Source organism: Dama dama, chromosome 21 (assembly GCF_033118175.1).
Source record: "Dama dama isolate Ldn47 chromosome 21, ASM3311817v1, whole genome shotgun sequence".
Taxonomy (NCBI): domain Eukaryota; kingdom Metazoa; phylum Chordata; class Mammalia; order Artiodactyla; family Cervidae; genus Dama; species Dama dama.
In genome coordinates this window covers 23,936,965-23,949,763 of record NC_083701.1, presented here as the reverse complement: position 1 = coordinate 23,949,763, position 12,799 = coordinate 23,936,965, and positions in this window count along the sequence as shown.

Sequence of the window (12,799 nt, the reverse complement as noted above, 5' to 3'; positions counted from 1 at the left end):
CATCAACAGAAAATTGAAATATTTACTGAGCATGACCCTGCCCATCAGAAGAAGACCCAGTTTCCCCCTCAGTCAGTCTCTCCCATCAGGAAGCTTCCATAAGCCTCTTATCCTTCTCCATCAGAGGGCAGACAGAATGAAAACCACAGTCACCAAAAACTAACCAATCTGATCACATGGACCACAGCCTTGTCTCACTCAATGAAACTATGAGCCATGCTCATGTAGGGCTACCCAAGATGGACAGGTCATGGTGGAGAGTTCTGACAAAACGTGGTCCACTGGAGAAGGGAATGGCAAACCACTTCAGTATTCTTGCCTTGAGAACCCCATGAATAGCATGAAAAGGCAAAAAGATAGGACACTGAAAGATGAAATCCCCAGGTTGATAGGGGCCCGATATGCTACTGGAGAAGAGTAGAGAAATAACTGCAGAAAGAATGAAGAGACGGAGCCAAAGCAAAAATAACAGCTAGTGGTGGATGTGACTGGTGATGGAAGTAAAGTCTGATACTGTAAAGAACAACACTACATAGAAACCTGGAATGTTAGATCCATGAACCAAGGTAAATTGGAAGTGGTCAAACAGGAGATGGCAAGAGTGAACATCAACATTTTAGAATCAGTGAACTAAAATGGACTGGAATGGGTGAGTTTAACTCAGATGACCATTATATCTACTACTGTGGGCAAGAATCCCTTAGAAGAAATGGAGTAGCCCTCATAGTCAACAAAAGAGTCTGAAATGCAGTAGCTGGAAGCAATCTCAAAAATGACAAAATGATTTCTGTTCATTTCCAAGGCAAACCATTCAATATCAAAGTAATCCAGTGTATGTTAATTACATGGAAACTTTGGACTTTTCTGTCACACTGTTCTTATTTGTCCAGAGTCATTATGACAGTCTTTGTGACAGACTCAGGCTGATACTAATTCCAAAAAGGCATACCCTATCATCTGGGGGGATGTTAGAAAATTCCACCAATGAGAGCCAGATTCAGAAAGGTATACGCACAGTGACTCCTTCCTTCCACTGCCCATAACTGCTGTCTGCTCAGGAGAGCTCCAAACAGAGGCAACCTTGCTCATATGTTATTGCAGTGAGAAACAGAACATGTATTCAGGCCCTTTACAGGAATCTTTCTCCGGGGCTTGGCGCCAATGAACCACCACAAGCCAACATTGTTTGGTGGTCTTTGAGTCCTTGGTTCTCAAAGAGCGGGTGCCCGGTATTTCCTGGCTCCTGCTCTCAGAGACTTGGCCCTCCGCTTGTAGAAGAATCGGGTTGCAGAGGGAAAGCAGCCGCTGGGGATGCCTGGAGAGTCAAGGCAGTTTCCATCCTGGTGGCCAGACAGGATACCGGGGGATTAGCTGTAGCGGACTTGCTGCTGGACCCGGTCAGCTCAGGCCTTGTCCCCAGGCCTCCAGCCAGACAGGAAGGCTGCTTTGCTGGGGAAAGCATCGTCATTTCAAGTAGGCCTCTCTTACCTCCATGTGACCTTGTGGAGCGAAAATAACAATCACACCCATTCCAGCAGCTCCTGGAAAATGATATTCTGACTCTCCATACATGCCCCTCACTCTCAGAAATCTCATATTGTACCAAACACTGACAACTCACAAACCTAAAGGCAGAAAAATCTTCCACCCTTTTCATTTTGTGATGACGCACATTGGCCTCTCTGTGACGAAGGGGCTGATTCAAGTTCACAAAAGTGCAGTCCATAGTCTTGCCAAAAATAAAACTCAAGATCTGAGGACCTGGAGGAGTAAGCTTGTCTTTCACGTATATTATTTCCTCATGCAGTAGAAGGCTCTGGTTGACTGAGTCACTGAACGATCTTAACTTGATCTGTGCTCCCCAATTGCAAACCCAAGGCAGTCAACGTAACTCCCAGAATAGCCCTCCGCAAATGGAAATCAGGATATTTACCTCCCTTCATACACACACACACACACACCACCCTAGAGGCTGCACATTACACTTAGAAGGAAACGCCAGTGCCTCACCTTGTCTCACTGGGCCTTCTGACCCTGACTGCCAGCCTTCTCTTTGGCGTCATCTTCTCACTCCCTCCCTTGCCCTTGCTCTCAGGTACCTCCTCCTTCCTCCTTTTCCCTGAGAGGTGGGCTCTGTCCTACCTGGGAAACTTTTACTCTCTCCTCTTCTGCCTGGAGCACTGTCTGTCTCAGACCTCCAAGTTTCTCACCCCTTCCCATCCCCCTATCCTGCTTCACTTCTCTTTGGCATTCCCTGCCGAGCGAATTCACTATCTCGGGTGCATTGCCCGTCTGCCCCACTGGAATGAAGGTAGGGCTGCAAAAGCAGGGTCACCATCTTGTACGGACGCATCCTTGCCAGTCTGACATAGCAGAGAAGGTGCCCAGCCAAGGCATGGGGGATAAACAAATAAGAAAGCCTGGGTAAGGTTCTGCATGCTGCATGGGTTGCAGGCAGCTCTTGGTGGACCAAAACTTCATCAATCAGCAGTTAATGGTCACACACAGACTCCAAAATTGGTCACTTTGCACCAGTTCAGTCCACCCTCTCAATGACGCTCCATGGCTATATTAAACTCTGTGAAAATACAAAGTGCGGTTCTCCTATTAGCTGTATTTTTCCAGCCATTAAACAAGACCACAGGATAGAGGAAATAGGATCATGGACAGTCATGGTGGCTAACATAACTTTTGACCCCATCCAAGCTGTGTGATTTTAGGGATGCTGTTCAACCTCTCTGGTCTCTAGTGCCTCTTCTAGGGTGGATTGTGTTCCCTCAAAAAAGGAGTCCTCCTCATGGCCAGTACCTCAGAATGTAATCAGTTGTGTAAACAGGTCTATTCAGAGATAACTGAATTAAAATGAGGTTATTCATGTGGTCCCTGATCCAACATGGGGCTTCCCTGGTGGCTCAGATGGTAAAGAACCTACCTGCAATGCAATAGATGCAGGCTCAATCCCTGGGTGGAGCAGATACCCTGGAGAAAGGAATGGAACCCCACTATAGTATGCTTGCCTGGGAGATCCCATGGACAGAAGAGCCTGGCAGAGCCTGGAGGACTAAAAGCCGTGGGGTTGCAGAGAGTTGGACACTACTAGATAAGCACACAAGTGTGTGTCTCTTGTGGTCAGACTGTGGTGGCTCCAATCCCAGTCCTGTACATGTGACCCAAGTTCATGAATCTTCAGTTTCCACACTTGTTCCACATTTACACGTCCACACTTAGCACACTGTGGAGCTCTAAGGGTTAAATACCAATGTAAGAAAAAAATAAAGGAAAAGAACTTGCCATATCTTCACTATAGAAAACAAGTATTGAGGTTTACACATCACAATAAATTGAGTAATTTGGAATTTCAGAGCCACAGCCACTGTTCTCTCATTCCACAGTTTTAATATAAAGCTGGGAATGTTCTTAGCACTCTGCAGGCTTTTGGTGCATGTACTCACTCTCACAGTCATTGGTAACCACTTGGGAGTGACTCCACACAGCCCGCACGCCCAGACAGCACAATTACAGGGACCGAGAGGAAAAGAAAACATTGCCAGTGTGCTCAGCATCCCCAACAACAGCCCACTACCTACACCTCCCAAAGTGTGGTATGACTGGGAGACAGGGCAGGGCGTCTTAATTTGTCTAAGGTACCCAGGATCCCCTCTCCTCAATTTTTTTTTTCCATTTTAACATGTATTAAAGAAGAGCATGCATACCTGCAAAACAGAGAACTGTTGCAACCTGTAGACCAACTTGTGTGAATTTGATTAGGAAAATAACAGAAAAGGAAAATGTGTAAAGTTAAAAACACCTTTCTGGAAATGAAAAAATTTCTCCTAGTTCATCAGCTACCTGAGTCTGTGGAGTAATCAGACTCTGTTGCTGCAAAATAGGACCCCCCATCTGCACATTTATCCGTGCCCCTTGGGCACTGATTTGAGCAAGCCCTGAATTTAGAAACTCTCTGCCTATGGTTTAATATATCAAACTGAATGTGAAAGACATAATATATGATCCTGACTGCTAAATAATTGATGCTATTTATATACATGGTACATTTGGATTTAAGATCAACCACTATTCATATGCTGAAAAAAAGATTTTTAAATGTCACGCTCTATTGATGTTCTTACTTTCATTTCATAGTTGTATAGTTCTTTCATACAATGTAAATATGGTCCCATAAAACTTAAATACCATCCTTTGTAATTATTACAAAATCCTATAATGAATCCGGAGTCATAAGATCACTTACTGAATGGAGAACTTTGTAACGTGTGCTGAGGTCAGTGTGAACACACCTTTGTGTGGGTAACAGCACCCTGGAGTTTTGGCTCAGTTGTCTCCATGGTGATTCTCAGTACAGTCTCTATTTGGCTCCATTTTCTTTGCTGATAGCAGGTAGTTTACTTTCTCAAAATGCCCCATGCATGCACCTTAGTGACTCAGAAGTTGACAGCTGTAAAGTACTAAGATTATCTTTAAAGAGTACAGATTGTCCAGATATAAGAATCCAGAAGGAATGAAAAGAGAGAGAGAGACTGTAGAAAGAAATAAAGAAATAGTCCATCATATGCCAGAAGGAGAACACCACGATAAAATGTGCCAAAGACACGAGGCTGATGGATGGAGATTAAAACACGGAAAGTTTCTCAGACACAAAAATGTAACTAAACCTGCAAGAGACTTTGTAATCACTGGTTAAATCAAAATCCTTTTTTTTTTTTTAAATTTGGAGTACTATACTTGATTTTTGACCTTTACTTAATGCCTTGATTAAATTTCCCCCGTTAAAATTTATAGGCAAACTGATTTCTAGCCAGAGTGCTTACAAACATTTTTGCTCAAATTTCTCATCCTTTGACCTATTGAAAACCAATATCACATTAGACACAAAGGCTAAGGCTCAGGATAAAACCATGTCTTTATTAATAAACCTCTCTATATAACCTTGGGAATCTTTCATTAACCAATTCTTGCAATAATCAAAACATTTTTATCTAAACTTTTCTCATCCACCTATCTCCTTTTAGTCCAATTTCATCCACGTGAGATAATTAGAGACACATAGCAGTTAATATCTATTCTTTTATAAGAAGTATGGTAAGAAGCCGAGGAACAGAAGATGTTATTTCTTGCTCAAAGTCAGAAGATGATAGAAACAGCATCATACATTGGACTTCCTGCTTCCTTGCTCCTTTTATGAGACCAAACTGCCTTCCTAGCTAAGGTCTCTTCACAGAAGGATCCAAGCAGAAAAATAAAAGCATCTCATTAGAGAATTCAATAGATAAAATTTAGATAAAGTTTAAATAATAATGATACAATTCTTTATAACATTCTGATAAGTACAAAAATAAGTAAAATGAGATGCCTTCTCAAAGAATTTGCTCGTTTCTAAAAAGGTACAACTTATCTCAACTTTGTCGCAAAAAGTAAGGCTGACATTTTGGAAGAAGAGTTCCAAATGTCTTCTGAAAAATGATGTTCTAAATTTGGCAAAGTCTTTTTTTATTCCCAACTCATTGATACTTTTTGACTCACCTCAGTTTTCTATATGCAACAAGTGATTTGAAAGTTGAGCCAAACAATCAGTGTAGAGAATTTACTGTAATTGCAATAGTCTAAAAAGGAAAGAGCCAACAGAATCCTTTGGTCAGAGACATAGCTCATGGAACAAATCTGCCCAGCTCTGTGGACTGTGGGAACCTGAGGACAGAACTTGGGTGTTCCTGGGGCCTCAGAGCTGGACTGTGTACCTAGTAGGCTCCCATGAGTTACAAAGGAATACAAATGTTTCTCCACCTCAGGAAATAGTACCTCCTCCTCTGGTTTCATTGTAATCTCTCAGCCTGCTTGTGATAAACTTTGAACTCCGGAGTGCCTTAGTTTTTCCTACTAAAGTCCTAGCCGCTCTTCTGTGCTATAACTCAATATCACCTCCTTCACAAACCTTGTCATACACCTGGGTTTAATCTTGCCCACCACTCTGCTTCATACAGTCTGGTTTCTTTCCCCACAAAGAGGTTCTGCCTCATCCACAGAAATAACTTCTGTAATATACAGTGTTGAACAGTTTTATCAAGGGCACTTCAACAGAGAACTGACCAAGAAAATTCTCATCCATTCTGGGTGATGGAAAGAAATCGTGATTCATTTTCATCTGGGTGTAGCAAGACAAGCTTGGCAATCTTGATGAGAGAAGATACTCAGAATTTATGGCTCTCCAAGAGGCTCTGATGAAGACGTTTCAGGCAGAGATGAAAGGACAAAATTTTTCTTTCCCATTTTTGCTTTAACCAGACCCAAGCAACTTCTGAAGTTCCTAAAAGTGCAAGAAAAAATTTGGTGAGATGATTGTTGGAAACCCCTCAAAAGCGAACATTCACTTAAAGTCCTGAGGAGATTCCACCAGTTACACAGACTCTTTGTCAATGAAGAAGGGAGAGTCTTATTCTTAATTTTAGCTCAAATACAACTTTACCTAAAGAAGTGGTCATAATTCCACCCCCAGACTGTTAGACCACATACCATTCTGTTTAGAAATATCTGAACACTATCCCAATTTATCCTCTTTGCTTCATTTCTTAAAACTTTTTAATATAAAAATAACAAAGCCTATTCTGTGTCATTTACATACAGTTTTCCTCAGTTTCTGAGAGCCAGGGTCACCCCATCTTTGTAGCCTTTTGTGTCCTTCTCAGAAAATTGACCCCCAAAGTCCAGTCTCTGCATGTATGAGCAATACGAGCCTAGGACTGCACTGAGTTGTAAATTTGCTTCTCTGTTTTGCCTCTAATGCATCCTTCCAAAGTGGGCTGGCTGACTATGCAATTAAAATATCAGCCTGCATCCACTTACAATGATAAAATTTGGCATCATATAGTGTAATACACTGTGTATGAGTTATTTAGGCAAAAAATCACTCCATATTGCTTCCCTTTCATTGTCCAGTGAGTAAAAGACAATTATGAAAATCCACTGGTGAGGTCTGCACAGAGCTAACCTTGCCTGAAAGAAAACACACAGTGATTACAGCCATTGAGTAGAGGCAGAGAATCAGTCATTACGGCTGCAGGAATGGAATAACTGAGCGCGCGCGCACGCGCACACACACACACACACACACACACACACACACACAATGTTTAAGAGTTGCTGTGCTGAAACCCATCCAGAGTGGTTGTTTACATCACAGGTCGCTGGACCTCAGTCTCCATCCCCAAGTCTCTGATTCTGAAGTTGTGAGGTGAGCCCAATAATTTGCATTTCTAACAAGTTCCAGGTTGTGCTGTTGTGCTGGTTCAAAGTCTGCACTTTGAGAATCACAGTAGTGGTGAAAGAGAAAAGAAAGGAGCCATTCCCTTCTCCAGGGGATCTGTCTGACCCAAGGGTCAAACCCCAGTCTCTTGCATTGCAGGCAGATTTTTTACCATCTGAACCACAAAGGCTCCAGGGAAGATGCTATCTTATTTTCCAATTTTAATTTTTTAGTTAAATTTTATTTCCTTTCACACCTCTTTCCCAGTGGAACAGTGAGCTGCAAGGGAGGGAGAGGGGACAGTAGTAGTTTTACACTGATGGATTTTCCTCCTCTGAAGGGAAACCTCAGGAGTGGCTAATAAGGGTTCCCTTCAATAAATTGTCCCTAAGCTTTCTGCCCATTGTTCTTCAGCCGTGGCACCACTAGGAGCCAGCACCATGAAGAGGGCAGAAGTCATAGAGGGAACTGGTAGGATGAGGCACCAGTCTCAAATCAATAAAGAGAGCAGAACCAAACACAGAAGAACATTTGTTGAACACATGTGATATGTGGGAGAGCCTTGGAAGTAATAAGAGTGAAAAGCAAACCACACAATCCCAAAGAAATGTAGGTGAGAACCACAGCCCAGGAAATTTGAGCTTTAATTTTATCTGATGTGATTTGAGAATATAGACTAGTGGTATGTTTGAGTTACAATAAAATATGAATGCCCATTGTCTTTTGTTATTTACAAGATGACAATCTCTTCCTAGAACAGAGAATATGTTTTTGAACTGTTTTATTTTTGTAGATCAATCCCCATGCTCTACTGATGCAGGCTCATCTTTACTGACTTCATCTTCCCCAAACATTAAATTGGCAGGGCTATTTTTTTTTCCTTTTTGGACCATAGCCATGGCATGCAAGGTCTTAGTTCCCTAACCAGCTATTGAACCCATGTCCCTGCACTGGAAGCACTGAAGCCTTAACCACTGGACCACCAGGGAAGTCCTGGTCATGGTATTTTGCAATGTAAACTTTCCTGTAGTTTTCTTTTGCTATAGAATAATTTCCAAGTCCCTTCAGATGCTTGCAAGGTATTACTTTGTCTTGGACCCTAGACATTGTCTTGAACAACCATCAGCATCAACTTGCTAGAAAAGCACATTCTTGAACCTAACTCCAAACCTCGTATGTCACAATCTACATTTTTAACAGGATCCCTTCAGCTAATTTCTGTGCCCATGGCAGTTTGACAAGCAGAGGAACCAGAGATCAAATTGCCAACATCCACTGGATCATTGAAAAAGCAAGAGAGTTCCAGAATAACATCTACTTTTGCTTTATTGACTATGCCAAATCCTTTGACTGGACCACAACAAAGTGTGGAAAATTCTGAAAGAGATGGGAATACCAGACCACCTGACCTGCCTCTTGAGAAACCTACATGCAGGTCAGGAAGCAACAGTTAGAACTGGACATGGAACAACAGACTGGTTCCAAATAGGAAACAGAGTACATCAAGGCTGTATATTGTCACCCTGCTTATTTAACTTATATGCAGAGTACATCATGAGAAACGCTGGGCTGGAGGAAACACAAGCTGGAATCAAGATTGCTGGAAGAAATATCAATAACCTCAGATACACAGATGACACCACCCTTATGGCAGAAAGTGAAGAAGAACTAAAGAGCCTCTTGATGAAAGTGAAAGAGCATAGTCAAAAAGTTGGCTTAAAGTTCAACATTCAGAAAACTAAGATCATGGCATCTGGTCCCATCACTTCATGGCAGACAGATGGGAAAACAGTGGAAACAGTGGCTGACTTTTTGGGGGGCTCCAAAATCACTGCAGATGGTGACTGCAGCCATGAAATAAAAAGACACTTACTCCTTGGAAGGAAAGTTATGACCAACCTAGACAGCATATTAAAAAGCAGAGACATTACTTTGCCAACAGAGGTCCATCTAGTCAAGGCTATGGTTTTTCCAGTAGTCATGTATGGATGTGAGAGTTGGACTATAAAGAAAGCTGAGCATCGAATAATTGATGCTTTTGAACTATGGTGTTGGAGAAGATTCTTGAAAGTCCCTTGGACTGCAAGGAGATCCAACCAGTCCATCCTAAAGGAGATCAGTCCCGGGTGTTCACTGGAAGGACTGATGTTGAAACTGAAACTCCAATACTTTGGCCACCTGATGTGAAGAGCTGACTCATTGGAAAAGACCCTGATGCTGGGAAAGATTGAGGGCAGGAGGAGAAGGGGATGACAGAGGATGAGATGGTTGGATGGCATCACCAACTCAATGGGGATGAGTTTGAGTAAACTCCAGAAGTTGTTGATGGACAAGGAAGCCTGGCGTGCTGTGGTCCCTGGGGTCACGAAGAGTCGGACATAACTGAGCAACTGAACTGAACTGAAGTGAACTCTAAACTACTGGCCACATTCCTTTCTCCTTGGTGATCTTTTACCTATAACTGGTTGGCACATTCCTATCTGGATCACAGACTCTGATGACAGATAAGATGGTGGATCTTGACTATTACACTTCAGAACCACATGCAAATCTCAGAAATGTCTGTACCTTTTCTAAGTTATCAGCACCCTCTGGCCCTTTATGAAAGGCCCAGAGAGAAGCACTGATGGAAGGCAGAATGAGAACATGGCTCTTGCTCAGTAATAATAACAGCAATAACCAGAGATGCCATTCCCCAGTCCCTAATTTGGACACCTGTGTCTCAGGCCCTCTGTTACTCCAAATAGCCATTCACTGAATATTGATTTCATCCAACTGCCAGCAATGGTTCTTTGCCTTTACATAAGACAGTGCTTAGAAGAAAGTACAGCGGTAAATTCTACCACCTGCTACTGAATGTAGCAATGATATTGAGTATGGAATAAAAACAGTTATAAGTACATTAGACTCTGCTGTTGAATTATTTATACTCTGTTGCACTTGCAAAAGAAAGACATTCTTCTAGTTGACTTACAATGGAGCATTGTGGTGAAGGGCATATATATCTGAAACACTATAGGCTCCAGGGGAAAAAAGTGAATTGTTAGTCGCATCCAACTCTTTGCAACTTCATGGACTCTAGCCCACCAGGTTCCTCTGTCCAGGGAATTCTGTAGGCAAGGATACTAAAGTGCATAGCCATTCCCTTCTCCAGGGGATCTTCCTGACCCAGGGATCAAACCCCAGGTCTCCTGCATTGCAGGCAGATTTTTTACCGTCTGAGCCACAGAGGCTCCCAGAAAGATGCGATCTACTTTCCAATCTTTAATTTTTTTAGTTAAGTGAATTAAATGATTATCAAGGAAAGTTTTAGAGGTGAAAAAACTGCAAAGGTGTAATACATAGTCTGACAGAAGCGTGTGTGTGTGTGTGTGTGTGTGTGTGTGTGTGGGTGCGCACATGTGTTTCTAAGCATATTATTCTTTTTTGTTGCTTTAGTGTATTGGTTAGATGGTGTGGAATGTGAGTATCTCCTTGCTTCACCAGCCAGTGGGCACAGGTGGGGCCCCATAAAAGCAGTAACTAACTGATTTTACCCCATCTGCTGAAGTGATCTCAAATGGATGCATAGTGACCCCTTGGGACTGTTGAAATTCACAGAGAATTCACATGTATGTTTCCAGCATATTTGCTCCCACTGGTGCTGATGCTGCTCCTTAGGACCCCAGGGTTCTCCTGGGTCCCAGCTCTTGCCACATGCACAACCTAGGATGCTAGGATTCTCTCACAGCAGTGACTTTGATGGAGAAGGTGCTGCTGTAGAGTTTTCACTGAGACTGCTGCCTTTCATTTGTGCTTGCTTGTTTCCCATAGTCCAGTTTTCTGGGATTTGGGAGACAAGTCCAGTTTTGACAGATACCATACAAACTCAGAAGTTCTCTCTCCCCTCCCATTGCTGAAAACATTTTAATAGGCTTGGACTTATTGAGGCTGACTCCTTCCTTCACTGTACTCTCTTGGGATGCTCTTTGGTCTCATGTGCAAAGACACATCTGGGTGGTCCACACAAACATGCCCAGATGCACCTTTAAACCTATCTGGCTTTGGACTAAAATGCCAGTTACATTAGTGTCGCCTTCGGGCATTCAATTCCTTTTTGGAAATGTTTGGTAGTGGCCAAAACTAAGTTCACTCTACTATAAGGACGACTTGGAAATAGACCACTAACGAGGAGATGGAAATCGCCAGTGTTGGATCAAAGCAAAATTTCTGTTATACTTTACATAAGAAACATAATTTTCAAGCCAGAAATCCAAATTGCTTTGAAAATCTTTCTGTTTACCATAAATTATTAAAAAGTCACAACATGCTATCTTGTCACAGACATTGTGTATCTTTTTCATATGAAGATAAAGATAGTAATAAAGAAACAATGTGATGAAATTCCCAAAAGAACACAGCATCATCAATATCACCATGAAAATTTACTGTGTGTCTTGTTGTTCATAAAATTGCATATACTGTGTGAACTTTGAGCCTGGTGAGTCTACTGACCAAAACACATGGAGAAGAATCATCAAGAACATCCAAATATGCTTGCTTAAATATCAGACTTTTAATAAAGGTGGTTTTGATTAGATGGGTGAAAATTAAAGCTGTCATACTAGAGTAAATTGAGAACTAATGATTAGGGAAATGCCATTTTGAAAAAACAAGTTAGAGAGAAAAAGTGAAAATGAGCAATTAAGAAGGATTGATGCAGATAGTGGTGACCTTGAGAGTGGGTACTGAGGACTGAAAGCATTTTCACTCATTGATCTGTCAAGAAAACTGAAAGAAAAATATGCTTGCAGATTTAGTATTCAAGTTGGGTGGCCTATGTTCAGTTTCCTTGGAGCACAAATGAAACAAAAAGTTAGTGAGAAAAAAAGCAAGGGTGGAAGAGCTGTATGCATTACAGAGGAGGCAACATCTATCACATAATATTTTACAAACGACTCAAGGACTCCAGGGGAGAAAAGATTTAGGCTGGAATAGCATATCATGTGGGGCTTCCCTGGTGGCTCAGATGGTAAAGAATCTGCCTACAATGCAGGAGACCTGGGTTTGATCCCCGGGTTGGAAAGATCCCCTGGAGGTGGGCATGGCAACCCACTCCAGTTTTCTTGCCTGGAGATTCCACATGGACAGAGGAGCCTGGTGGGCTAAAGTTCATGGGGTCACAGAGACATGAATGAACGACTCAGCACAGCAAATCATGTGTTTTCCCAGATAAATAATGCTGTTTTTAAAAGACATTTGTGGAAACAGGAGGTAGTGTCTTCCACTGGGATATATCCAGAATTTAACCAGTTTCTCTGTTATTAATCATTAATGATAAACACCTTTTTAAAAGTTAAGTTGCCCAAACTTCATTATAAATTTATGTCCACTAAGCCAAAAATAATAGCAGAAGTATTTCTGTTAAGGATAATTTTATTGCTATTGCTCTATAGAGCTTCTTCCTAATGAACAGAGAGAAAAGCAAAGCATTTTTACCATCTTTTAGATTTCACATAAGAGTGATATCATATGATATCTGTCTTTCTCTGTCTGATTGAT